The sequence below is a fragment of the Leopardus geoffroyi genome, chromosome C3, assembly GCF_018350155.1.
Source record: "Leopardus geoffroyi isolate Oge1 chromosome C3, O.geoffroyi_Oge1_pat1.0, whole genome shotgun sequence".
Taxonomy (NCBI): domain Eukaryota; kingdom Metazoa; phylum Chordata; class Mammalia; order Carnivora; family Felidae; genus Leopardus; species Leopardus geoffroyi.
In genome coordinates, this window is record NC_059338.1 from 42,913,027 (window position 1) to 42,940,846 (window position 27,820).

The following is a 27,820-nucleotide window of genomic DNA, read 5'->3' on the forward strand; positions in this document are numbered from 1 at the left end:
AAGCTAGTTGTGAGGGATGTGAGGTTGAATAAGATAGAGGTTTTACCCCCAAAGATTCCTACTCTATCATTTATTGAACATCAAATTCCATATTTGTAGCTTGGATTAGTGTACATCAGTCAGCAAGTACTCAGTCTCTAAAGCCATGGTAAGCATAGCAAAGAGCACATAAAGTCTAAGGCATGGTTCCTATCCAACGTGGATGGAACTGGAGAGTGTTATGCTAAGTGAAATAAGTCAGGCAGAGAAAGATACCATATGTTTCACTCATATGTGGATCCTGAGAAACTTAACAGAAGACCAGTGGGGAGGGGAAGGGGACAAAAATGTTAGAGACGGAAGGAGGCAAACCATAAGAGACTCGAAAATACTGAGAACAAACTGAGGGTTGATGGGGGGTGGGGGAGAGGGGAAAGTGGGCGTGGGCATTGAGGAGGGCACCTGTTGCGATGAGCACTGGGTGTTGTATGGAAACCAATTTGACAATAAATTTTATATATATAATAAAAAATTATATATATATATATATATATATATATATATATATATATATATATATATATATATATAACTGTGTTTTGGGGACAGGGCACAAACATTTAGACAGGGAATGGAATTCTTTTACTGACTAATATGAGATACAGATAATTTGGGGCAACGAACAAATCTATTATATAGTCTGAGATTATTAGGAATTGCTTCATGAAGGACTGAGATTTTGCTTGGGACACACAATATGTAATAGGATAAAATAGGATATATGTGAGTGAACATTCCATGAATGAGAGCACCACACCATAAGAAAAATTGAAGAAATGGGACTCATCTTGCAATAGGAAAGGATTATAATGAGCCTAATTTACCTAGAGCATTTGGGAAATGTAAAGTGTAAAATAGAGCTACAACAGGGGTTGATTTTAGAAGGTCTTACATTTTTCTAAGCAAAAATGAATTTAATTTCTTCTCTGAGTAGCATAAGTTCTTCAAATGGAAATTACAAGGTGGTGCTTCTGTTAAACATAGAAGGTTGAATGAAATTCACCATGTCTTGTAATTCTACTAACACAGGAAAAAATAATTTAAGAAGGGCACAGTGACAGAATGGGAGAGGAAATGACAACAGATGAGAGAGGTCAACAAAATTTTTGAAGGCAGAGAGTAAATGGTAACTGATCTAGTGGTGGGAAAGCTGAGGTTTAACTGCCTTTGGTGAGGAATGCCAATAAAAAGGCAAAATGATTTTCCTTCCGAACCTTCCACAGTCCTGGAAAGCCTCCAGAATTCAAGGCACCACATATGTCTGAGAGATGAAATATGGATGGCACTAAAAACAAGAGGATTGGTCAAAAGTCCTCATAAGGAACACTTAGAGGACATCTATCCAACACCCTAGATCTCTATCCCCATCTATGTAACACCCTAGATATCTAGCCCCAAACAAGTCTCACAGGTGTCTGCCCTGTCCAACCCCCACCCCAGCCAAAGTCAGAAGACTTACTATCTCTGTAGAGGCTGAATCAAAAATTTGCAATGGTAACATCAGGTGCTTCTGAGGGTAGGGTTGATATGTTGGAATGAAAGTCCACAAACTGAATGTCATGCTTCCAGCCCACATCTGCCTACTCTTAACTCTCAGAAGTGGATCAATCTGGTATGGTAAGGGTTAGTAGGGTTCCTCTATGAGGAAACCATCCATCTTAAGAGAAGAATATTATGTGTACTGATACCTGAGGATGGCCAGAGAAACGGTTCCCACCCATTGCCCTCAGTGAGGCTCATATTAGTTTCCTGTGGCTGCCACAACAAATGAACACAACTAAGTGGCTTCACACTGTGAATAAAATTAATTCTCTCATAGTTCTGGATGCTAGAGGTCCAAAATATGGCAGGGTCTTACTTCCTCTAAGGGCTCTAGGGGTGAATTTATTTCCTTCCTTTTCCAGTCACTGGTGACTCCCAAGTATTCCTTGGCTAGTGGCTACATCACCCTGGTCTCTGCCTCTGTGGTCACATTGCCTCCTTGTCTTTTGTCTAAAATCTCCCTGGGCCTCTTTCTTATGAGGACATTTGTCATTGGATTTAGGGTTTCTCAAGACCCTTAACTTAATTACATCTGCAAGGACTTTTTTCCCAAATAAGGTAACATTCATAGGATACAGGAATTAGGATGTGGACATACATTTTTTTGCAGGGTCATTCAACCCATTACACTTATCATTCTACAAGCTCCAGCCATCCACACAAGAGTTTCTAATAAGCTTTTTTGACACTGCTCTTAAATATTAAGGCAGAGTAGGGATCATCAGCATTGGAAAAAGATATCCAAAACAAAAGACAAAAACAAAATAATATACAGAAAAAAGGAACTTGAGGGGGCGCCTGGTTAGTCAGTTGAGCATCTGACTCTTGATTTCAGCTTCAGTCATGATCCCAAGGTCATGAAATTGAGTACAGTGTTGGGCTCTGTGCTGAGCATGGAGCCTGCTTAAGATTCTCTCCCCCAATCCCTCTACCCCTCTCCCTGGCATGCACTCCCTCTCTCTTAAAAAAAAAAAAAAGGACTTGAGGGAATATGAATGATGGAGGGTACAAAAGATAACTCTTAAAAAGTGTAATTGATATTAGCAGAGGTCGAAGAGAAATAATTTTAATCACAGAATAAAAAATAAAAAAAGGAGAACATTTAGCAGTTAAGAAGAGCCCTTGGAAATTAATGTAAAATAAATAATGTAAAATTTCATTAATGCAACACGAATTAATGTAAAAAAATGTAAATATGTAATGAAAATAATGAGGAGTAAATGGTTGGAATACAAGATTAATGAAAGCACCTAGAAAGTAGAACAAAAATTTTTTAAAAAATCAGAGGGTTAGTCCAACATTCAACTTATAAGAATCCATAAAGAGAACAGGGAAGAGGGCAGGGAGAAACTTACAAGTAAAAATACTAAAAATGTTTCCAGAATCAGTAAACACACATTGCCAGAGTAAAAGTCTGTTGGAACATGTGCAAGGATATTCTTTCCAGCATTAGTTTTTGGTGATGGGAAGTTGGAGAGAACCTGGGCATCCACAGTTGGTAAAGTACATGGGTAAACTGTGGGATGCATCCCATGACATACTATGCAGCAGTTAGGAGCAACAAATACTATGTACACACGACAACATAGAGTATCTTAAAAGCATAAAATTTAGTGAAAACAAGAAGTAGTATAGTATAATGCATGTAAAAATACATACACACAAAATACATAGATTGTAAGAATGCATTCAATAAAAGTATACATTGAGTACAAGTTTCTCTTGAAAGTAGAGCATTCTTTTTTTTTTTTTAAGTTTATTTAATTTTGGAGGAGAGAGAGACAGAGTGTGAGCAGGGGAGGGGCAGAGAGAGAGGGAGACACAGAATCCTAAGTGGGCTCCAGGCTCTGGGCTGTCAGCACAGAGCCCGACACAGAGCTCAAACCCACAAGCCATGAGATAATGACCTGAGCCTAAGTCGGACACTTAACTGACTGAGCCACCCAGATGCCCCCTTTAACATGAAATTTTAAAGTAGTTTCAGATGTACAGTCTATTGATTCAACAATTCTATACATTACTTGGCACTTACTATGATAAGTGTAGTCACCATACAACGTTATTACAATATAATTGATTATATTCCCTTTGCTGTACTATTTGGCTTCATGACTTACTTGTTTTATAACTGAAAATGTGTAACTCTTAATCTTTTTATCTGTTTTGCACCCCCCACCCCACTTACTTCCCCTCTCTGACAACCACGAGTTGTCTATATTTAAGAATCTGGTTTTTGTTTGTTTTTTCATTTGTTTTGTTTTTTTATATTTCACATATAAGTGAAATCATGTGCCGTTTTTCTTTCTCTGACTTATTTCACTTCACATAATATACCCTATGTCCATCCATGTTGTCACAAGTGGCAAGACCCCATTCTTTTTTATTACTTAGTAATACTCCATTGTCTATGTATGCCACATATTCTTTATCCATTTCTCTGTGGATGGACACTTGAGTTACTTCCATATCCTGGCTGTTGTAAATCATGCTGCAATAACATAGGGGTGCTTATATCTTTTCAAATTAGTGTTTTCATTTTTTTTGGGTAAATATCTGGTAGTGGAATTAATGGATCATATGGTGTTTCTGTTTTTAAATTTTTGAGGAAACTCCATATTATTTACCACAGTGGTTGAACCAACTTACATTCCTACCAACAGTGCACAAGGGTTCACTTTTCTCCTTGCTAACACTTACTTCTTATCCTTTTTGCTACTAGCCATTCTGACTGGTGTGGTATGATACCTAATTATGGTTTTGACTTTCATTTCTTTGATTAGTGATGTTGAGCATCTTTGTGACTGTTGGCCATGTGTACATTGTCTCTGGAAAAAATGTCTATTCAGGTCCTCTCGATTTTTTAATCAGATTTTTTTTTGGTGTTTATTTGAAAGTAGAGCATTCTTGTGAAAACTTTCATATACCAATGTGGTGTAAAACAAAGAAACAATTACCATTTTGTAAAAGCAAAAATGCTCTTTGGATTTTTTTCAGTTACCAAAAATATGTACTAATGTGGTTTTTTCATGAAAGTGAAGTGGTGTAAAGTAAACTTTCAGATAGCAGAGGAAACCTGTCTATTGTAAGGGCAGTTTGTATAGCCGAAATATGGGAAGAGGGTATGGATATAAAAGGGAACAAATTAATTTAATTAATAATAATAAAAATGCTCACTAGCATTTGACACAACTAATGAAAAGAGACCACACACCAAGATAAATCATCATAAAATTTCAGAACATCTGAATAAAGATAATATTCCAAAAGCTTCTGGTTATTGGGAAGGCAATATATTTTAACAACAAAGAATCAGGAGTTAGGGTGGCTTTGGGCTTCTCAATGATACTTAAAGTTAGAATTGAACAGAAAAGTTCCTAAATATTTCTGAAGGAAAAAAATTTCCAAGATAGAAATCTATACCCAGCCAAAATAGCAATAATTTCTGAGAATAGAATGGCAGTATTTTGAGACTATCTTTCTGAAGAAGTTACTGGAGAATGTGAATCTCTAAAAATAAGGAATTAATTGAAGAAAGAGAAGGACATGATATTCATGCAAACAAGGGATTCAATAGAGAAAACAGGCAAAGGGGATTCCAGGATGATTATGAAGGGAAGTCTACAATGATAACTGTCAGAAGACCTAGAGAGCAGCAAATTCAGATTTGGATAGGATGACAGAGAGCTTAAGAATGATATCTTTAAGGAAAGAATTAAGCAAGTTATTCCCTGATGTACATTGTATTCAGAAAAGTTCAAAGGTTTTGTGAAGATTATATATATGAATATATAATTTATATATATATGTATATATATATATAAATGTTTGAATTATGTATAAACATATTCATATATGTATTTATATGCACACACCTCCATCTGAGCAACTCCACAAAATACAAAAGAGTTACCACTAGAGACATGTAAGCATAGTAAGTTAGTTTTGTGTGTAGCTGAGCCTTAATGGATTGTGAAATGACCCCGTATGGTGTTATAATTGCCTTGAGAGGATGGGGGAAGATAAATAAGGGGAGGGGAAGGGAATGTCAAAGACTAAAATCTTAGGTTCCATAGTGAGAAAGTCTTTAAGCAGTATCCTAAATTGAAAAATAGGGGTGCCTGCATGGCTCAGTCGGTTAAGCGACCAACTTTGCCTCAGGTCATAATCTTGCAGTTTGTGGGCTCAAGCCCCACATTGGGCTCTGTTCTGACAGATCAGAGCCTGGATCCTGCTTCAGATTCTGTCTGTCTGTCTGTCTGTCTCTCTCTCTGCTCCTCCCCCACTCTTCCTCTGTCTCTCTCTCAAAAGTAAACAAACATTAAAATTTTTAAAGATACAGAAATATCAATTATGGAGGTATAAAATCAAAAAATTAAAAAAGGATACTAGAAAAAAATACAGGTACAACTTACAAATGATGGTTTCTGGGGAGTGAGAGTCAGGGGTGGGGAGAGGTGTGGCAGTAGATGGCTATCTCTTCATGATAAGTTTTTAAAAAATATTTGAGTTTAAAAGTCAATGTGCATACCTTGAGAAAGATAGAAATAAAATTTTAAAGTAAAATTACTGCATATACAGAAAAGTGTGGGGTGAAAGGAATATATAAGACCATTTATCTAGCATCAGTGGGGGAAGCATTGACATGGAGAGAGACCAGATTCACTAGGATTAAGGAGGAAATGACCATACTAGTCCAAGTATGTGGTATTGAGAGCCTGTGGTGACTTGTGAAATGGTTATGAAAGAAAAGCAGGAAGCACTGTGAAGACGTTCTTAATACTGTGCATCTTGAGTGGAAAGTCATAAGATGTAATGGGACTTCTTATATATTTACTCATTCAGTGAGCATTTATTGACATCCTTTATGTCCAAGCACTGCTCTAGGTCATTTGCTCCATATTGCCTGTACCTACAACTCAGATACTATCTCTCAGTGACTACGTATGGAAGGAGCTTGACCATAGACTTCGTTTGTCATGTATTTATGCAGAGGGGAGAATCTCTTATTTATGTAATCTTACTTGATGTTCTTTATCCCTACTTGTTTCCAAAGTGTGTCCATGGTTAATTTAGAAAATTCAAGCCCTGTTCTTACTATTTGAAGAGGGAGGGAAATAGATGCTATGTGAACAAATCAACCATGTTCCAAATAAGGCTTCTATATGGGTTCAAGACATACTTTAACAGAGCTAGAACTAGGACAGAGCACTGCCCTCCAGCACAATTTCTATGTCTAACTGTATCCAATCTGATAGACCATCTCTGGTTTGGAGTTGTTTCTTTTAGTTCTCCTACATCCTTCTCTGGGTGGGAAAGAGTGGCACATTGGTGGAAGCGTGATCTTTTGGCATGTGACAGTCATGAGTGAGACTCTAATCTTGCCACTTACCAGCATTGTGCATTTGGATAAATTACTCTGAGCTCACCTCCTTGTCTGTAAAATGGGATAGTAATGTCTTTCATTGACAGAGACCTAGCCCAGGGTCTAGCATCGAGTAGCCATTAGCTCTTATGTCCTTTGATAATACTGACATTTATTTTCTCCACCTGTTAGGTCTAGGTGGCTATCATCTGAGTAGCAGCCTGTGATATTTTGTGTGAACAGGCTGTGAGATCATCAGCTCCCCTCTGATGGGGAGACAGCCTCCTCAGGTTGGGAGATGAAACAGACCCGGGATGGCATATGTCTCCTTAGCACTTCTGGAGTAGCCTAGGAAGTGAAAACAGCAGCTGGGAACAGCTGGTGTAAATAAATTCTGACATTTAAAAGAGTGTTAACAATAGGGGCCTTACAGGCTGGGAGTGAAATATTTCTGTCCCTGTTTCTTTTTCACATTCTGATGTTCAACACATATGGAGTTTTACCAGTGTCTGCAGAGGGTTTAGCAGTAGCTAGTTCTGTGTACAGAGGGCCAAGGATGCTCTCTTCTGCTTGGTCTGGTTCTCACATGCCTCTGGAGAGGATGTAGACTTTCTCTTTTGAGTAAGCAGTTGGTTGGGAGTTGCACTTGAAAGCTAGAGAAAAGCTCTGGAGATTTTATTTCCAGGGGACATGTTCCCAGTGACCTGAAGGCAGTTTGAATGTTATATGAGAAGGCTTTCCTAAAGCAGAGAAAGAAGGCAGTGGAAGGAAGAGCCCCTATGTTGGGCAAATGACGAGATGAGTCTGAGCGAGAGGGGGCAGGCAGCCTATGCCAGTGCTCATGACTCACTGGATACGAAGTGTGCAAGTAACTGAGCCACCCATCTCAGAGGCATGGGACTCAGTGAAAGGAGGGCTGTGAGGTAAGTTGGTCACCCTCGATGTATTTAAAGAGGAAGTATAGATAGAAGCATTGCAGTGTTTTTACTTGTCTCAGAGGAAATGGGATTTGATGAAAACCATTAGCTTAGGCTTGAAGAGAAGCAGAGCTTCCTGTCTCCATGGAAACAAACCAGAACTGCATAAGCACAGGACTACAGGGCAGAAGGCACACACAAACAGAAAATGGCCCTAAGCTAGCCCATTGCCTCTATCCACTGCTCCCAGGGCTTCTGGAGGGAGGAAGGTAGGCTTGGGGGAGCAGTTGTGCTGTCTCCAAACTGGGACAGGGACAGCCAGGCCAACGATGCTTAATGCACACCGGAAGCAATTGGAAACCTCATGTATGTAAAGCATGTCATAGTCTTCAAAGCATCTTTGCTTCCATGTGTTTTTAAACGTATCATGTGGCCTCCATCCAGGGATATTGACAACATGGCACAACTAGAGAAAGGCTGCTGAGGGTTAGCCTAGAGTATCCTGTCCATACAGACTTTAGTGTGAGTTTTAATCTGCACATGCATTCACGCACACACTTATTCACATACACTAGTCTTCATGTACGCAGTGTGACCTGGTACATAGAGGGTATAAAATGCCAAGACCCACTGTCCAGATCCTCTTGCCTTAAGGACTAATGGGGAGTGGTGAACTTTCCCTATTAGAGGAGGAATTCTTCTGGTTCCATCTCTTGAGTGAGTGGAATGGTTCCCATAACAAGCATGGCCACAGCTGTCTGTCTGTCCTGCCACCAACTCATTTGCTGAGTGGGTTTGAGAATTAAGTGCAATTCAGCAAATGCTTATTGAGTATTTACTATACACAAGACACTTTGCTAGACTGAGATCACAAAGATAAAATAAGGAGATTGTAGATTGATTAAGGAAATAATTTAAAATATATGTAATGGAATCTAAATTCAAACAGATTCAGGGTTTTAGCCCTCTCCAAAGCAATTTATTTAATATATATATACCGTATATTTTTTTAAGATTTGTAGATGTCACATATTTTGAGCACCTACTATCTTGCAAGGCATAACTGAGGATACAAAATTGAATAGGACCTAGGTTCTGTCCAGAAGGAAGAGACCAACAAGTGTATCTTCAATATTAAACTTTGGATCTCCTGAATCACCTGTCATTGCTTCTCTTTGGATATTAGAAGATGGCACCTCAGCATCTCCCAGACCTGACTTGTGCGTAGGTGAACTATACAGTAATTTTCCTGCCGGGATTCAGACACTGGAATCAACCATAGAAATTCAATTATTCATGCAGCTAATATTACTGAGTTCTTGCTGTACATCACCTGCTTCTAGGGGCCGAGGATATATCAAACAAGGACAGAGAGCTGTTACCTTCAAGGAGCTTGTAGTCTAGATAGAGAGACAGCATAGGGAAAGCATTTAGATTAGAAGAGGCAAAGATCAGTCAAGGCCAAGTGAAGAAATTGCCATTGAGACGTAGTTTAAAAGAATGAGTAATGGTTGACTAGAAGCAAAAGGGAGGACATCCCAGCCGGTTAGTAGTCAAGAAGGTATAAAAGGTATATTCTGAGTAACTTGAATGAATCAAGTCAGGAAAAGTAGAGAACATGAAATTAGAGGCAAAGGCAGAGGCTCATCATGAAGGGCTCATTATATGGGCTAAGCTAATGAGTTTAAATCTGATTCCGGAAGCTCTTGGGAGGTTCTCAAGTTTTAAGCAGGGAAGATGACCAGTTTACAATCAAAGATGATCATCCTGAACATAAGGGAAGGGAAGCAAAAATAATGTAAAAACAGGGAGGGGGACAAAACACAAGAGACTCTTAAATATGGAGAACAAACAAAGGGTTACTGGAGAGGTTGTGGGAGCGGGGATGGGCTAAATGGGTAAAGGGCTTTAAAGAATCTACTCCTGAAATCATTGTACTGTATGCTAACTAATTGAGATGTAAGTTAAAAAAAATAAATTAAAAAAAAAAAGATGATCATCCTGAAGAAATTATTTAGAGAAACAAGACTGAAGACAGGGAGACACTTTAGGAGCAAAGAGGAAGAAGCAGTGAGGCCCAAAGCAACCCAGTGGTGTGGCTATGGACAGGGTGGGCCAGATCCAAGAGGTGTTGGTTAGACAGCACGTGCATGTCTTGGTGACTGTTTGGGTGTGTCTGAGTGTGGACTGGGGGTAAAAATAAGAGGGAAGTCTCTTGGACTGCTTCTAGATTTCTGAATTGAGCCACTATGTGGCTAGGGGAGAACACAGGACAAAGAGGTTTTGAGGGAAGGAGGATAGGTTATAGATCTGTTGAGTTGGAGAAAGCATAACACACTTTACACCTGTTGGCTAGTTTAGAGCAGTAATATAGGGCTTGTTTCAGGTTGATTTTTTTTAAGCTGTAATTTTTTGAGATTGTGCTATACATTGAAAATTACACCAATGCCATGACACACATTGTTTCATTTAATCCTCACAGTGACCCTATAAGGTATTACTATCTTCTTTTATGAATAGGGTAACCAAGAGGGAAGTTTGGTAATTTGCCTAAGTTCACAAAGCTGTTAGGCAGCAGGTTCAGAATTTGGAAATGAGAGCTACCATGGCCAAACAGCTATGCTGTTAAACACATCCTGCATATGGTAAATGTCGTTTTTGGAAGGAAATTAGCTGGCATACAGAACAGCACATCTTGATGGAAATGAAGGGGTCTTTGGTGGCTGGCAAGACATGCAGAACTTTCTGGCCCTGCAGACAGAGATTTTATGTTCAACACCAGTAATCACCAGAGTAGTGTTCGAAGTCCCTCCCTTGACTACAAGGACCCTTTCTTGGATGAGTTGTGTGACCATGAAGGTCACATATAAAGCTATGAGAGCTTGTTGGGAGCATCTGCATTTCCCCAAGACACTGTTTCATATATCAGTTGTCAGAGTTGTATCTTAGATTGGGATAAAAATTATTTGAGGTAGAAGGGACTGTAAGAGACTATAAGTGGCCTCTGTGTTACAATTGAGGAAACCTGAATAGAAAGTGAAGCAACTTGCCCAAATTATAGTCAGCTATTTAGTGGAGGATCTTGACTGGAACCTAGGTTCTCTGGCTCTCTGTCCAGAGTGCTTTCTTCCTCTGTACAATAGGTGTAGTTTAGTAGTAAAATATGGACACTGTAAACAGTATATCTGGGTTTGAATCCCATCTCTATTACTTGTCATCTTTGTGAACTTAGACAAGTCACTTCATATTTCCATACCCTTAATTACCCAACTGCAAACAAGGATACTAGTATCCACCATGTAGGATGGTTGAGAAAACTAAATCAGATTATGCATGTGAAGTGTTTAGTACCTGGGAGAGAGTTAATACTTAATCAGTGTTAGCTATTAATAGCAGATTTCTTCTCTCCAGAACCTAGTCTACACCTCAGAAGGTAGAGCTGGGAAAGAGTCATTCTTCTTACCTACCAAGTAACCCCTCTGAGTCAGTTACAGGAGCTGAGATGTTTTGGGATACCACTGGTAGGGCTAATTGACTATGGCACCCTTCGGGGAATAGTAATAACATACCAGTGGACCACATGCTTGTGCCCCACATGTGGCCATCACCTTAGACGTTCCTCTTCTTGTAGTTTCTTGGAAATGCCCTGGACTTTCTGCCTTCTGCTCCTGTGGTCTAGAGTAGGCCCCTGCCCCTTTAGTTTTCCTTGTTGAATTCTTGCCCTCACAGCCTGTTTCAACTTTGACCTCTTTCATGAGATATTTCCAGATCCATACCCCTCCTCCCATTCTTCAATTAAGATTAAAATCTTCCTCCCATATACTCTCATAATACTATGCATCTGTCTATTATAGAATCTATTACTCATAATAACATGCAATTTTGTTATAGAACTTAATAATATTCAAGACAAGAGCTAACATTTATTGAAAGCTCGTCATCTGCCAGATGCTATGCTAAATACTTTATATACATTATTTCAGTTAATTTTTATAACAGCCTCATGAGTAAGGTACTGTTGTTAACCCCAGTTTATAAATGAGAAAATGGATACTGAGAGACTTTGAGCCATGCCTAAGGCTGCACATTTAAGTGAGTGGAGTGTATTGGAGCCATAAATGTTCCTGTCACCTGTTAGTTTTTGTTTCTTGTGCTAGAGATGGCTTTCCCTGTAATTGGATCTCTCCTAAGATCTTAGTGCCTGGTGCTTGGCTCAATAAATAATTGCTGAATTGAAGGGAGATCCAGTAACACCAGGCCCCTCTTAGAGGATGCCATACCCGCTGTGACTTTCTGGAGAATAATATTGCAGAGATGAAGGAAGATGCTGGTATCTTAAAAGTAAGGAGCATAGTCACTGGCACTGGAGATCCAGATGGCAGCCTCAGAGAGACTGTTTATTCTGCAGAGTGATGGCCCCTACCTGCATCTTCCAGACAAGTAATTGTCTCACATTGAGCAGTTTTTTCATGTGGCTATTGCTAATAATATTTTTTTTAGTTATTGATCATGTTCCTTGCCATTTTCTTATTGACATGTTTATCTTTTTCATATGAACTTAAAAGACCCATTTGTTTAGCAAAGATATTAACCTTTTTTATCATATGTAGCAATATTTAGGGAATAAATAATTGCTTTTCAAGGATAGTTAAAGTTGTTATCATATCAGGAGTTGTGGGCAACTAAGTCTGTTGGAAGCAGAAAAAGACTATAAAATGGTTATTCTTTTTAAATTTAGAGCACTTCATTTAGAAAGCATTCCATATGTGTTCTTTTGTTTGATTCTCACAGTGGTCCTAGGAATTGTGTTACCATTATTTTACAAATAAGGATATTAAAGCTCAAAGTGAACAAGTATTATGCCCTAAGTCATAAATCTGAAAGTGTGGTATTCTGGTGTGGTGGAAGCCAACCATCATATCCAGAAAGGTCACCTTCCAGGGGCTGGGTCTAAGTGTTCAGGGAAAAGAAACAGAGAAATCAGTAAGTAGAACAATCAAGATAAATTATCAAGATGAGGGACTGTTCTATCCGTACTCACCATTTTATAGAAACATTTGAACTATTACATTGGGACTTCATTAGGTGCCTATTTGGTGATGTTGAGACAGTAGCCAAATATAAAAAGGCCTGATTGTCTTTTGAAGAATTTTTTACACATGGAATTTCTGGTTGGCTAAGTTCTTAAATTTTTTTTTTTAACGTTTATTTATTTTTGAGACAGAGAGAGACAGAGCATGAACGGGGGAGGGTCAGAGAGAGAGGGAGACACAGAATCTGAAACAGCCTCCAGGCTCTGAGCTGTCAGCACAGAGCCCGACGCGGGGCTCGAACTCACGGACCATGAGATCATGACCTGAGCCGAAGTCGGACGCTTAACCGACCGAGCCACCCAGGCGCCCCTAGTTGGCTAAGTTCTTAAATGGCTGAAACAATCGTGGCATGTCTTCTGCCACACCCTAACTAACTTCGTACAGATTCATCCTTTAATACTCTGATACCTTTATTTAATGTGTGTATATGTGTGTGTGTGTATATATACAAACTGCACATATGCACATATATTTATATACATACTTAATACATACACATATTTTCACATGTTTGTGATGCTTTGTATTCATGCTGCAACTCTAATGCACACACATACTGTTCTTCATTGTTTGTCCTTCCATGAAGTACTTAAGGACCCAGCAGAAGACTGTACCATTCTGAATTCACCTTGAACAGCATACACTATATTGTATACTTGTACAATATATTTAAGCCTATTCCAAGAATGTTTCCATCTAAAAATCCCATTTTTCTTACCTGTTTTTCAGAAGAGGAGTTAATGTTTACTTAATAGAATAATATAATATGAAATAATGTTTAAGAAGATGGCTTTGCTGGGGCGCCTGGGTGGCGCAGTCGGTTAAGCGTCCGACTTCAGCCAGGTCACGATCTCGCGGTCCGTGAGTTTGAGCCCCGCGTCGGGCTCTGGGCTGATGGCTCGGAGCCTGGAGCCTGTTTCCGATTCTGTGTCTCCCTCTCTCTCTGCCCCTCCCCCGTTCATGCTCTGTCCCTCTCTGTCCCAAAAAAAAACAAATAAACGTTGAAAAAAAAAATTAAAAAAAAAAAAAAAGAAGATGGCTTTGCTAACATATAGACCTGGATTTAATTTCCTGTCTGCCACTGAGCTCCAAAGAGTACCTCTTTTCTTAGATATCCCTTAGACATCTCACATTCAGGATGCTCTAAAGTGAATTCATTGTCTCATTCTTCTACCCTAAACTCAGCACTCTCCCTTTGTTACCTTTTACCACATTTATTACACAAGATAGCAACCTTAGTTAATGCCTTCTTTTCACTTATTCTCTGCATCTAATTGCTCATCAAGACCTGCTGATTCCACCCTTGAAAGGTTTCATGAACTGTATCCTGGATTGTAGCAATTGTCTCTTTAAGTGCTCTCCTTACTGGAATCTGGCCTGTTGTCCATCACCAAAGCAGTCTTTCCAAAGTAGACATTTAATTACATGATTTGTATATCTTAACTATTTATAATGGCTTCCTATTGCCTAAGTAATGGACTCATTCATGTTTTCACTTGTTCAGGTTTTCAACAAATAGATATTGAACTTCTGCTATGTGCCAGCCAGTGTTCTAGATGCTGCCTGCACAACAGAGAACAAAACAAACAAAAAGTCCTGTACTCATGAAGCTTGAATTCGAATATGAGCATATCCAATTGTTGCATATTTTCATTTAGGTAAATGAAAAGGCAAACCCTGTTCTTGAAAAGGAATATTTTAAATCACAAAGATGTTTCTTTCCTCTAACTTTAATATTAATAAACACAAATAACACTTTCTTTTTTTAAATGTTTATTTATTTTTGAGAGAGAGCATGCATGCAATGGAGGGGCAGAGGATCTGAAGTGGGCTCTGAGCTGGCAGCAGTGAGCCCGACATGGGACTCAATCTCATGAACCATGAGATCATGACCTGAGCTGAAGTCAGACACTCAACCGATTGAGCCACCCAGGGGTCCCCAAATAAGATTTTCACTTTACTAAATTGAAACTTACTTGAACACTTATATATCTAAGAATAACCAGGGTATTGCTTATTGCTTAGAACATGAGGAACAGAGACTTTTTCTACAAGTAGTAAATTATATTCTAAAGCTATAGTAATTGAAACAATGTGGTAGGATGTAGAAATAGGAGGACCAAAAAGATGTGTGTGTGTGTGTGTGTGTGTGTGTGTGTATGCATGTCTGTGTGTGTGTATATATATATATATATATATATATGTCTGTGTGTGTGTATATATCAACACACACACATATATATGAATTTACAATAGTATATATGTCATTTCAAATTAGTGAAAATGACCTATTCAATAAAAGGTGTTAATCTGTGGCCAGCACTTAAAAAGAAAAAATTGAATTAGATCCCTAACTCTCATATCTTATACCATAATAAACTGCAGGTGGAGCTAGTGCATATGTATATTTTTTAAGTAAATCATGAAAGTATTCAAAGAGATTATGCACAATTTAAAATTCTTCAAGGGGAAGGCTTTTATAAGGATGATACAAATTAATAAGCCATTAAGGAAATAATTAATACATTTGAATTTGAAAAAATAAAAATATACTACCATAATTCATTAATAAAATCAAAAGACAAAACGAGTTCGTTTTGAATTTTATTTTAATTTTTTATTTTAGAGAAAAAGAGAGTGTGAGGGTGAGTAGGGGAGGGCAGAGGAAGAAAGAGAACATCTTAAGCAGGCTCTGCTCTTAGCATGGAGCCTGATGTGGGGCTGGATCCCACAACCCTGGGACCATGACCCGAGCTGAAATCAAAAGTGGGACGCTCAACCAACTGAGCCACCCAAGCGCCCCTAGTTTTGAATTTTAGATTGAGTCTGTAGTGGATTAGATGTAAATTTTTTTTAAAGGTGATTGGCTAGTAATAAGACTATAAAAAGATCTCTTTGTGAACAGAAGATGAGGATATCAAGCACTGATGACTGAAATATAAAGAGAAAACTCATGAAGATTTTAGGCGGTAAAATTGTCAGGATATGGTAAATGAGCAACTGTATTGGGTGAGGAAAGGTCATGGAGGATATCCCAAGATTCAGTTGTAAATGTCTTGGAGAACTTTGTTGCCATTTACTGAGATGAATAATAGAGGAGAAAAGAAAAAAAGAATAAAAAGCTCTTGTTCTGGGAGAAAGATGCTTTTGATTTCAGACAGAGTTTGAGGTCGGCGAGGGCCAAATAAGTAGATAAGATTAGCCAATATCTGTGTTTTAAGAACAGAGAGAGAAAAGATGTGACGTGCTATCAGGACATGGTAGAGCAAATGGTAAAAATAGACAAGTTTATCCATGGAGGACATATAGGAAAGAAAAAAAAACAGAGCCCGAGATAGAGATTTATCAAAAATACTAACCATTAAAGAGTTGGAATATCAAGATTGGTCAAAAGAAGATCATGAAAACACCACATCATGAAAGATGAAGAAGTACAGGGTTTCAAAAAGGAAGAAGAAAATCCCAAATATTGAATGAGTCCTAGAGTCATTTTCAGTCAGTCATCTTCAGTCAGTACAAACATGACTGAAAAATAGCTGTTGAAGTGGGCAATGTGAGGACCTGGCTGGTTTTTAAAAATTTTTTTTTTATTTTGAAATAATAGAGAACCCAGGAAATTGCAAGAAAAAAAGTACAGAGAACTCTTCATGTACCTTTTACCTGGTTTCCCTCAGTGATAACCTCATGCATAACACCATAGAACAATACCAAAACCAGGAAGTTGGCATTGGTACAATCCAAAGAACTAATTCTGACTTCGCAGGTTTTACATGCGTGTGTGTGTGTGCGTGCGCGCACGTGTGTATAGTCTCATGCAGTTTTATCAGGTGTAGAACCTGAATTGTGCAACCACCCCCACAATCAAGATGCAGACATGTTTCATCACCACAAGACTTGCTCATGCTCTCCCTTTATAACACACCATTGTCCCTTAGCCATTCCCCACAACCCCTGGTGACCACTAATGTGTTCTCCATTTCTAATTCTGTCATTTTAAGAATGCCATATAAATAGAATTATATAGTAGGTAACCTTTTGAAATGGGCAGTTTTTTTCACTAGGTAGAATTTCCTTAAATTCTCCCCAGATTGTTCCATGTAATAATAGCCCATGCCTTTTTACTTCTGAATAGTATTCCATGGTGTGGATGTACCACTGTTTGTTTAACCATAAACCCGATGGAGGACATTTGGGTTGTTTTTAGTTTGGAGCTATTACAGATAAAGTTAGGATGAATATTTCTGCATAGATTTTTGTGCAAACAAGTTTTCTTTCCTCTGAGATAAATGCTCAAGAGTACAATTGCTGGGTCATATGGTAAGTGCATGCTTAGTTTTATAAGAAACTGTCAATCTTTCTAGCATGGCTGTACCATTTGATATTCCTGCTAGCAATATATGAGACTCCTATGTTTTCCAGGTCCTCACTGGCTAGCTTAAAAATAAATAATAGACCATGAACATTAATATCACAACTTTATGTTGATATTGTAAGACAATATAAGTAATGTTGGCTGGGGCGCCTGGGTGGCGCAGTCGTTAAGCGTCCGACTTCAGCCAGGTCACGATCTCGCGGTCCGTGAGTTCGAGCCCCGCGTCGGGCTCTGGGCTGATGGCTCAGAGCCTGGAGCCTGTTTCCGATTCTGTGTCTCCCTCTCTCTCTGCCCCTCCCCCGTTCATGCTCTGTCTCTCTCTGTCCCAAAAATAAATAAACGTTGAAGTAATGTTGGCTAACGATGATTAAATATGTGACTTTTTAAACAATATTATGAAACAGTAAATTCTTAGAAAAAGAGAATAAACAAAAACAGAAAGCTAACGTTGAGTGTGTAGAACAGATGAATAACTTAATTTTAACAATTAAAGGCTTTAAAGCAAACAGATTAATCAGCACAGCTTCCACTGCTAACTTCCCTCTTCATCTGTTGATTAAAGAATCCAAATTAACGTTCCTTATCTTGCATGACCTCTCAAAGTTTAGCGGAACCTACTTTTCCACCCTTGATCCTACATTCCTCTCCTTTAGCCCTGCCACACACCTGCTGCTACTGGATTTCCCAGGTACACATACCTCCATTTTTTGCTTTGCTTAGAAGAAGCCACCTCTCATAACCCCCTCCACTTGCGTGCTTTATTTGATTGGGGATTCATCTTGTAAGGTGAAATTCCCCATTAAGTTTCCTCATCTGTTTCCATCGCACTATGTATAATCCTCTATTAGAGCCCTTGTCTTATAGTTATTTGTGGATGTCTTTGTCCCTTTCATAAAATTATGAAGGCAGGCACCATGGTGAGTTCATCTTTCTTTCCCTAGCACTTAGCAAGCATAATTAGTATGCACACAGTAGGCTCCCAGTAAATGCCCTCCTGTAAACAAATCAAAGGCCATCTTCCGTGTTTGTGGGATGTCTGTATCTGTCAGAAATTTTCCTGAGATCTTGGGCATTGTTTTCAATGGGTATAATGCCCTTGAAGCCCAAGTTTAATATTGGCTGAAGAGCTGGGCACAGATTAGTGTAATAGAACTCCCATTATTTTGCTATTATCAAGGGACAACTCTAAGAGCTGTGTAGACCTTCTCCATTACAGGGAGAAAGAGGGAACATTTGTCATTATCAGTATGGTGGACATGACCCAGTGTAATCAAATCGTTGCTATTTGAGAGGCTTTTAAATGGCTTTCTTTGCTGTCATAATTTGTCCCACATGCTCATTTCACTGTAGCATTTGTGTCAAAATCTTATGCTTTTCAAGATTAGAAAAGAATTTTATGCTTGAACCTAGGTCTCTTTTTCTGGTCTGTGGAATCTCATAGTAATTGCTTTCACCACATGGAAATTTGTAATAGTGTTAGAACCTCACTTCATTCTGAGCTTATGGCCCATAGTCAAGCCCCTATAATTAGACATGTTTTCTGTGCACTTGCAGACATGGGCACACTGAGGTGGCTGAAATAATACCTCCCAATTTCCCCAGTTGATAATCACAGTCTTTACAACTTGGTTATATACTGGGTACTTGGCATTTGTAGCTGTTAAGTTCTGATTCTGTTAGAGTTGTGGTTGAATTAAAAGTTCTTTATTTTCCCCTTGGTGTTAAGTGAGCCATGACATTTTCAACACTTAATTATCATTGCATCCTAAAATATTCCTCATTTAGCAAAAATATTGAAATTACTTTTTCCCAGTTGAAGAAGCAAACTCAGATATGTAGGGAGAACACTGAGATGTGTTCCACAGAGAACCCAGGAAATGGACAGCAACTGAGAGCATTTGGAAGAATAAGAGGGACCCCAAAGCCAGTTTAGGGGTTCACGTTACTATTACCCATATTAAACTAAACTTGATAATCAGTCTGTGTAGCTAGAGGGCACATCCATAAGCTGAAGTTCACCAGTCCAGAGGAGTTCCCCTAACCCTCACCAGAGTTGACTGAAATGGCAATAAAATAGGTTATGATCTTCCTCCCTTCTCCTCCCGTGACCTTCTGTGCTATACACAGGGCAGTGTCTCCTCTATCACCTTGCCACTACATTTTCACATTACACTATTCCCTTAGATCAAGGTTGCCAGGGGTCAAATATAATACGAGGGAGGGGTGACCTTATTTGCAAATGTTAATGTCTCAGTCAGCAAGTGTCTCTGACCAAGAACTGAGGGAAGAAGATACAGATAATTTAAGTGGAGGTAGACAAGGAGACGAAACATTTATTTGCTCCTTTATTAAAATACATTTTCAGCAAACATTTATCAAGCACGTGTGTGTTGGGCACTCTGAGTTTGATAGTGAATGAGAAGATGAGGCCCAACCCCCTCATGAGCTTTGTATTCTAATGGCAAAGACAGAAAACAAGTGAGTAAACATACAAATACCATGATATTAATGGTAAATGTCATGAAGAAAATGAGCAGGCTTTTGGAATAGCAGCTCTAACTCTCATCTTAGAATGGGGAAGAAAATCAGACTTAAGAGAATAGCTACCATTCCTGGACAGTCTGCATGGGTCTGACCTCTGTGTCAGATCTGTGGATAATGCTTTTCTCAGCTGACACAGCCTCTTCCTCACTGTTCCCTACAGGAGAACTGTGTGCTTTTCTCTAAGGGATGGTGCATTTACTCTGAAAATGTCATTTTCCAGCCAACTTGGCTACAAAAAATAACCAAGCAATAGTATCTTGAATGTATTAATTAACCTGTGTGGAGCTCAGTGTCCTTTGCTCAGTGGTGTTCAAAAGGATGCCTCTGTGTTAACTAGTGGTGAAAGATACCCGAGTGGATAAAACAACTTAGTATTCTTTCCAGAGATAAGGAGCCAGAATCCAGGACTGTGCTGTTATTGGCATACCCACCCTCTACATTCCCTGTGCATACACCTATGAATAGAAAAAAAAAAAAAAAAGTCTAAAACGGTCAGAGGGAACCTCAAGGCCAAGTTGTGTCCCAGATTGGGTACCCCCCAGAGAGGAGGTGTGTTATTCATTCAGTCACACGTTTCTGGCCTCTTTCCTCAGCACTGTCCTCAGAAGTGGTAGCAAATCACTGTCCCTAGGTTGGGCTGTGCTGGTCATTTTCACAGATGAATTAAGCATAAGTTATCCCTTCTTTCTAGGAATTCTTGTCCATCTAGCCTTTCAACCTTGGTCAAGATTTGCTCCTGGCTAAATTTGAGAAGTAGGTGGTATTTATATTTGAAATCATGCACAATTGCTCTCCCCCAGTTTACTTTCACTCCTTCCTTTTCCCCATGCTTTTGTCAGCAAGGAAAATGATTTGATAGACTAACTAGTTCACATGAGGTGTTTTGGTCTGGGTTTTTCTGAAAGAAGACCCTAAGAAAAGGATTGGGTATTCGTGGTTTATTTGGGAGGTGCTCCCTAACTGCAAAAGGGAGAAAGTGGGAGAAACCGAGGAAAAGCCAAAGAATACACATTAATTGAGAGGGTTACTAGTATGGACTGCTGAGGCTTAATCTACTGGGAACCTTCTAAAGAACCATATAGAATGTACCTCAGAATTGCTCTACCAGGGCTTGAGAAATTAGGATATATATTTATATATAATCTTCAATTCCTGTTCCTCCTTGAGTGATGATACTTTTGGGTTGCCCTGTTTGTGAGCTGAGCAAGCTCCCGGGGCACTGGAGAAATCCCTTAGGCAGAGAAACAGAAAGATGTGAGCACCTGAGGTAAAGCTGTCGCATCTGTCAAAGTACACAGGATCTGTCAACTGCAGCTTTAGGACAACTCAGAGGTGGTCTGAGAGGATATGAGGTGGGACATCCAGGGCATACGCTGTATGTGGTCCATTCAAGGAGTATTTCACTTGTTCAACATTTGTTGAGCACCTATTGTGTGCCAGGAATAGTTTTTCTGAGGTTAGTGTCCGGGCGAATTAAAAGCAGCAGGGTGAGAACAGATCTGAGGCATGGAGAGTCTGGGAGAGCAGGTGTTTCGCTGCCCCGAATGATGAGACCCCTCAAAGGGCCGGAAAGATAGGTGCCCTGGGAATAGGTATGTGCTTAGAAGCCATGGACTGGGTAAGACACATCTGTCACATCCTGAAAGGCCAATCAGAGACCTGAACGTTTAGGTCAACATGACCCTACCCCTCCCCTATAACCTTATTCCTCTTCCCAAGCCCACTTGATGGTCCATGCCCTGACACCTGCCATGCCAGCTTGAAGTCACTACCCTTTCCTCTTCTTCCTTCCCTCACCAGCACACCCACGATTGCATTTAATCCCAGTCTGTACTTTTCCTGCTCAGCCTTCCTGCCCTTTTCACCCTCCTCCTCATCGTGAAGTACAGTATTCCCATTATCATTACTTAGTTCCCCATCTACACAGCTAATCCTGTTAAGGACCAATTTAAGCAATGCTAGAGTCTGGAGCTTTTATGACTTAAGCAATTGAGGATCTCCTTATGTTACCAATGATGAATGCTATAATAAATAAGCAGAGTCTCAATTAAAATACTCATTCATCATGTTTGATGTCACAGAAGTCTAATATCGAACTCAATAGGTCTGTAAATTAAAAATATTGCATTTCAGTAGCCAGATGGTCATTCCTTCTTAGAACTTCTGGATGCTGTCCCCTAATCTGTGTCTGGCCCCATATATCAGTTTCATGCCCCCAGCCTGTGTCTTCTAGCCCCAGTCCACTTCTGTTTCCCGGGAGTAAGAGAGCAGAGGAGGGCTATCAGGAAGGAGGGACTCTACTACAGTCCACAGCACTGTGCTCGTCCTACCCACCTGTCTTGGGTCACCTGGAACGCAGTCCAGACAGCCAGAGCCGAGATCCTCAGAGTACCAACCCTTTGGCAGCTGTACAAACCAAACAACCATTTCACCTGTAATACCCCCTCAGCTCCCTGTGGGTGAATGAAGCAGATGGGAGCAAGCACTAGCCTTTCTCAGGTGGCTTCCGTGCAGAGTGGAAGTTCGGGCTCTTTCTGCCCTATTTTGGTTTCCTTTCCCTCTCTGTCTCCACCTGGCTTTTGATAGTAAAGGTTAACATTATAATTAAACAATCAATTTAGCAGATTTTCTTTGGGGATTTCCTTTCTTTTCCTTTTGGCAACTGTAGCTTCTCTTATCTCCAGAGATTCCCTGTGAAGTGTGTCTGAGGTGTTTGCACTTTCCTTCATCTACCATTGTTATTTTCATATTCTTAAAAAAATTTTAAGATTATTTATTTATTGAGAGAGAGAGAGAGAGAGAGGGAGGGAGGGAGGGGGAGAGAGAGAGAGAGAGAGAGAATGCATGAGCAGGGGAGGGGCAGAGAGAGAGGGAGACAGAGAATCCCAAGCAGGCTCCATGCTGTCAGTGCAGAGCCTGACATGGGGCTGGATCCCACGAACCATGAGATCATGACCTGAGCCAAAATTAAGAGCCAGATGCTCAACCAACTAAGCCACCCAGGTGCCCCCATTGTTGTTTTTTTTTAATGCTGTTTTCCAGGACTAACAAATGGTAAATAAGAAGTAGCATATGCATGATTTATATAAGCAGGAAGGAATATATTTACTTCTCTCTGCAGGAGAAGAGACGGAGGCAAGCTAATGGCTGTTACCCAAGGCCTTGCTCCCAAACATCATGGGGATTTGGGAGTCTAAGAATATTAATTGGATATAGCGAGAACAGTGGCAATTTCAAGTACCCAGTAGGAACATGCTGTGCTGAAATAGAGTGTAAGAAAAATTTACCTGGTGGTGATTTGGTCTTAATTTCTTCCATGTTTTGTTTCTTGTACAAAACATATATGTGGCAAGAGATGGGAACAGGAAAAGAGAGTTCATGGAGGGGAGAAGAGAAGAAATAAACTTTGAAAATTCTAGTTGCCATGGTAACATAATGAGCTCCAAAAGTGGTATCTCTGAACTAGTTTCGCATGGAAAGGCAGGGGAGCCCAGAAGGAAGGAATTAAAATAATACAAATAATAAAACTGATCATGGAGCAAAAAGCACCTCAGAAGAGTCACTGCTTGCCACTCTCTGGGGGCCTGGACTGCTGAAGCTGCTTGCTCCTGGTTGACCACAGCAGAGCCGGTGGGATTATGCTTCGGGGCTAGAATGCTTTTCACAACCTCCTGGGCTTTGGGCGAGGCGCAGCTCAGAGACTCTGACAAAAGAAATTGTCAGAATTGTGTGTGAAGGTTAGCATGCTGAGAGCCCCCTTAAAGCCAGTCTCTCCTCCTGCCCTGTTCTCCTGCCTTTCCTCCCTCCCACCTGCCATCCTTTATAGCCCAGCATTAGACCTTCCAGTGGATTTCACTGCAGCCCAAGTGACAATGTGTGCTGTATCACTTTTACTGCAGCAGTTTGGAGCAGAGCCCCCATTGCTGAGCATTCATTGTAACTGTAAGGCTCTTCTCCCCAGCCAAGTGCCCCAGAGCTGTATGAGCTTTAGAAAAGAGCAGGCAGCATTTAGAAGCATAAAATTAGAAGGTTGAGAAGGAGTTGTAAGTAATGGTTTATTGACTACCCTTAAATTGGAAATGCACCCAAAGCATCTTAGAAATGTTTACACTGAAAAAAAAGGTATTTTAATAAATCCCTCAAAACCCCCTTATTTCATTCAAATGTTGTTCCATTTTTTTCCTCATTAGACTAGCTATGGACATTGCAATACATATTCTTTTCTCATATAATCAGCATTTATTTTACAGCATTTTGAACAAATCTGTGAGTTAACTCACTTGGGCTTAGAACTGGGTGAATTTGGGGATCCTGCTGCCACCTTGTGCTTGCTTGATACTGGTCCTCACTAGTCTCGTACGTTATTAAATCTCTACCACCAAGCACAGTAGCTGGCACACAATAATTACTTAATATATGTTTGTTGAGTGAATAGAATGAGTGCTTGATTCTGGTTGAAGTATCAGGCCCTCTTTATTATATGTGCTCTGGCTAGACTCCCAACAAAGAACTCTCTGACAATGATCCACATCAAGTTCAACAGATGACGTATAGATGTATATATACATGAACTAATACCCCCGAGGAGGGCAGCACCTCTATGGAAATAAGCAAATCATTAAGTGAGTTCTTTGGATCAGCAAATACTAATCAACTAAATTTCTAGCCCCTTTCATATATTATGTGTGCCTAATACTTCTTATGCTTTAGAACGCTAACCATTTGTTAGCGAGGGGAACCTCCTTTTCCCTGACTTCATGTTTCCGTATGGTGGAACTTCCTCTAGAAAAGTCTAGGCTTCTTTCCTCACCCTTCATTCATTCCTCCTGACTTGTAATTGATGAGCTTAGAAGAACTGGCTATGCTTTTGTCAGCCTGTCTCTTTTTAGAACTGATCTGCCCTCCAGGTGTATGTATTCTCTCTTCTGCTTTGTTCTGAGCTTATGGGGCCAGCACCCTGGAACAGGGCAGGCCTGGGATCATGTGGTTGTGCCTATGACAAGGTGGCTCAAAATGTTGGGGTAAACATTAGTGATAGAACTAAAGCCACATTATCTAATGGGCTTTATCGAAATATTGCTGATATCTTTGTCTTTATTTATCTGACTCCTGCATATCCTTTTTCTCTCAGTTATATTCAAGAGAATAAATATATTGATCCCCATAGTACTGTTGTGTTTGATTAGAAAGGCTTTTTTTTTCCCTTTAAACGTGCAATTTTCAACAATATAGTGTAGTCTCCAATGTGATTTTCATCACATCCAAGGAATCTAGAAATTCCAGTGCACATACCTTAGGATGTTTATTTTGAAGGTCAGTTGGGAAAGAGTAGTTAGAGAATAGAAATTATCTTTATTGCACACTTGATTAGTGTGTGACCTTCTGGTCACTGAAAATAGGAGAATGTAAAAGAAGTATGGGAACTGGTTCTTTCTCTTGGGGGCTTATATCCTCCCCAGGAAGCTAAAACCCACTGTTCTGTCATATTGGGGGCATCACCGCAGTAGGTATTGTGTGGCTTTTATCATAACAGCAGCTTTGCAGAAGATGTGGAATTTGAACTGGGCTTTGAAGGGTGCCTAAAGTTTACATAAGCCAGGGATGGTGTGGAGTTCAGGGAAGGAGCATTAGGTGTGGGAGTATTAGGTGGGCACCAGCTTTGAGGCAGGCCCTAATCTATTTGTGGGATAGAGAGGGCACTGCATTTGGGAGTGGGGCAGACAAGGTTGGATCAGTTGATTCTGGCCAGATTTGGGAGAGTCTCACAAAAGAGGGGATTAAGCTTGATCCTGCAGGTGGGTGAGTTATTGTGGGTACCAGATAAAGGATACAGGATGGCCATGTGGGTCATAGAATTTTCGTAAAATTATCTTGCAGACCTGTCCTATGCAAGGACATCTGCTTATCTAGTTCCCCAGCTTCTTAATCCTCCAGAGACCTCTGAGCTGCTATGGCATGAGGACCATGGCTGGGTCTCTCAGTCAGCCACTCTGAACTGTTGGCTAGATGTGCCTGGCACAGAAGTTAGGTTAGGCTGCTTCAATAAAGACAGAGCACTTATGTTGCCCAGACCATGGCTTTGAGATTTGAGATTAGACATCAGGATGTGCATTGTTTCAAATGAAAGGTGCTTGCTTTTTGTTTAGATAAATGAAAAATCTGAAATAATAGCCTTCACCTGTAAACACACCACTATCTGGGAGCCGTAGCAAAGGGCTGTATGCAATAACAATAATGGTAATAATAGCTTCTCTCTGTAAAGTGTTTCCTGCTTGCTAGGCCTTACATTTTACTGTATTTTGCTGCATCTCTAATATGTAGGTCTCTGACAAGGACATGCCAAACTGGTGTTAGGATTTTAATGTGCTGGAAATAAATACAGACAAAAAGGCAACCCCTGATGGGAAGGTTTTGGAAGGGACCCTTACCAAAAGTGGGAGGTAGTCCAGCATGGTGGTTTCGGAATTAGAGGGCTCAAACTTGACTCCTGACTCTTCATTTTACTAGTTATACGGCCATGGGTGGATTTCTCCACCTCTATAATATAGTTTCAGTTTCCCAGTCTGTATAATGGGGGTCATAATACGTCATAGTTTTGGTTTTGTTGTTGTTGTTATTGTTGTTGTTGCAAGTGAGATAATTAATGCAACGAACTTAGCACAGTGCCTGGCACATAATAAATGTTCAGTAATTATTATTAAGGGTCTCCTTAACTAGCCTCCTGTGAATCATAATTTTTCTGTCATCCATTGTATCTTTGAGTTGAGGCTTTGAAAAAGCCTCTAAATAACTAAAAATATGATGTATCATCAAAGTTACACATTTTCTCCCTCATGTTCCTTGAACATCTTTGTGCAATTCGTTTATTAGCACTTTAGAATAACAGAGCCTCGGGAAAAAGGTACCCAGGAAGGACAAAATCATTTTGATAGCTAAGGACTGGAGTTGTAAAAGGTAGAGAAATCTGGGGGGAAAAGAGGCAGGTTAACAAAATGTACTGAATAACCACAGTATGGTAGGAAAAAGTCATGTATTTATTTAATCCTCATAACAACTCGGTAAGATAGGCTAGGTTCTCCTCACAGTACAGATAGGGAAATATGAACCATTGAGATTAAGTAACTTGCCCAAGAATCCCCAGATATTGAGTGGGGGGATCAGGATCTGAACTCAGATCTCTCTTCATCCAAAGCCTGTATGCTTTGTCTTATATTATGCTGGCCCTTGGGGGAATGCACAGAACAGCAATGCCTATTGTAAGAAGTCAAGCATTCTGGGGAAGCCAAGGGGAGGCTAAGAACATGGTGCCATGAAGCCCAACGTAAATGTGTAAAAGAGGCAAACATTTCCCATTAACAGGTAAGTGGGGGAAGGGTGACGAAAGATATATTTTCACCGTTTCTCCTTCCAGTGTCCCTTAGGACTCATGTGGTCTGAGGAAGACAGAGAGACCGAGTCCCTAATCACACTCCCAAGTCACACAGGACAGTGCTTCAGGGACTGGGGTTCTGAGAGGGCTATTCAACATCCTTCAGTGGCTGGGCATGAGCAGGCCTGACTAGGCAGGGGCCTAGGGAACTTACAATAAGGCAGGCCACCTGTTACTTGCCACAGCAGTGTAAAGAATTGACATATCCATGTTCAGAAGGGTACCAAAGTCAGAGTGATGGCTGATGTTCTAAAGCTGGGTCTCTAATCTGAAGAGCTAGACAAAGAACAGGAGTCAAGATACAGGCTGGGGGAGCCAGTGGGTAGGAAGGGGGACGTGAGTGAGGAGAAGCAACATGGGAATTGGGACTTGGTGTTGGAGATATCCTCTGGGCAGGGAGTGGGCTTTCAGTGTGGTTCCTGTGTCCTTGTGAAGGTGGGCTGGACACTTTTGAAGGAACCAGGTCTGATGTGCTGTAATGTATGAATCTCCAACCACTGGGATAAGGGGTACGTTTTGGGG

The 27,820-nt window shown here is 40.1% G+C and overlaps 1 protein-coding gene across 10 annotated transcripts in view; it reads left to right on the top strand.

The window, feature by feature from the left end:
* CACNA1E (calcium voltage-gated channel subunit alpha1 E) overlaps window positions 1-27,820 on the top strand; it is a 497,854-nt gene that overhangs the window by 344,641 nt on the left and 125,393 nt on the right. The gene's annotated exons all lie outside the window — the stretch shown is intronic.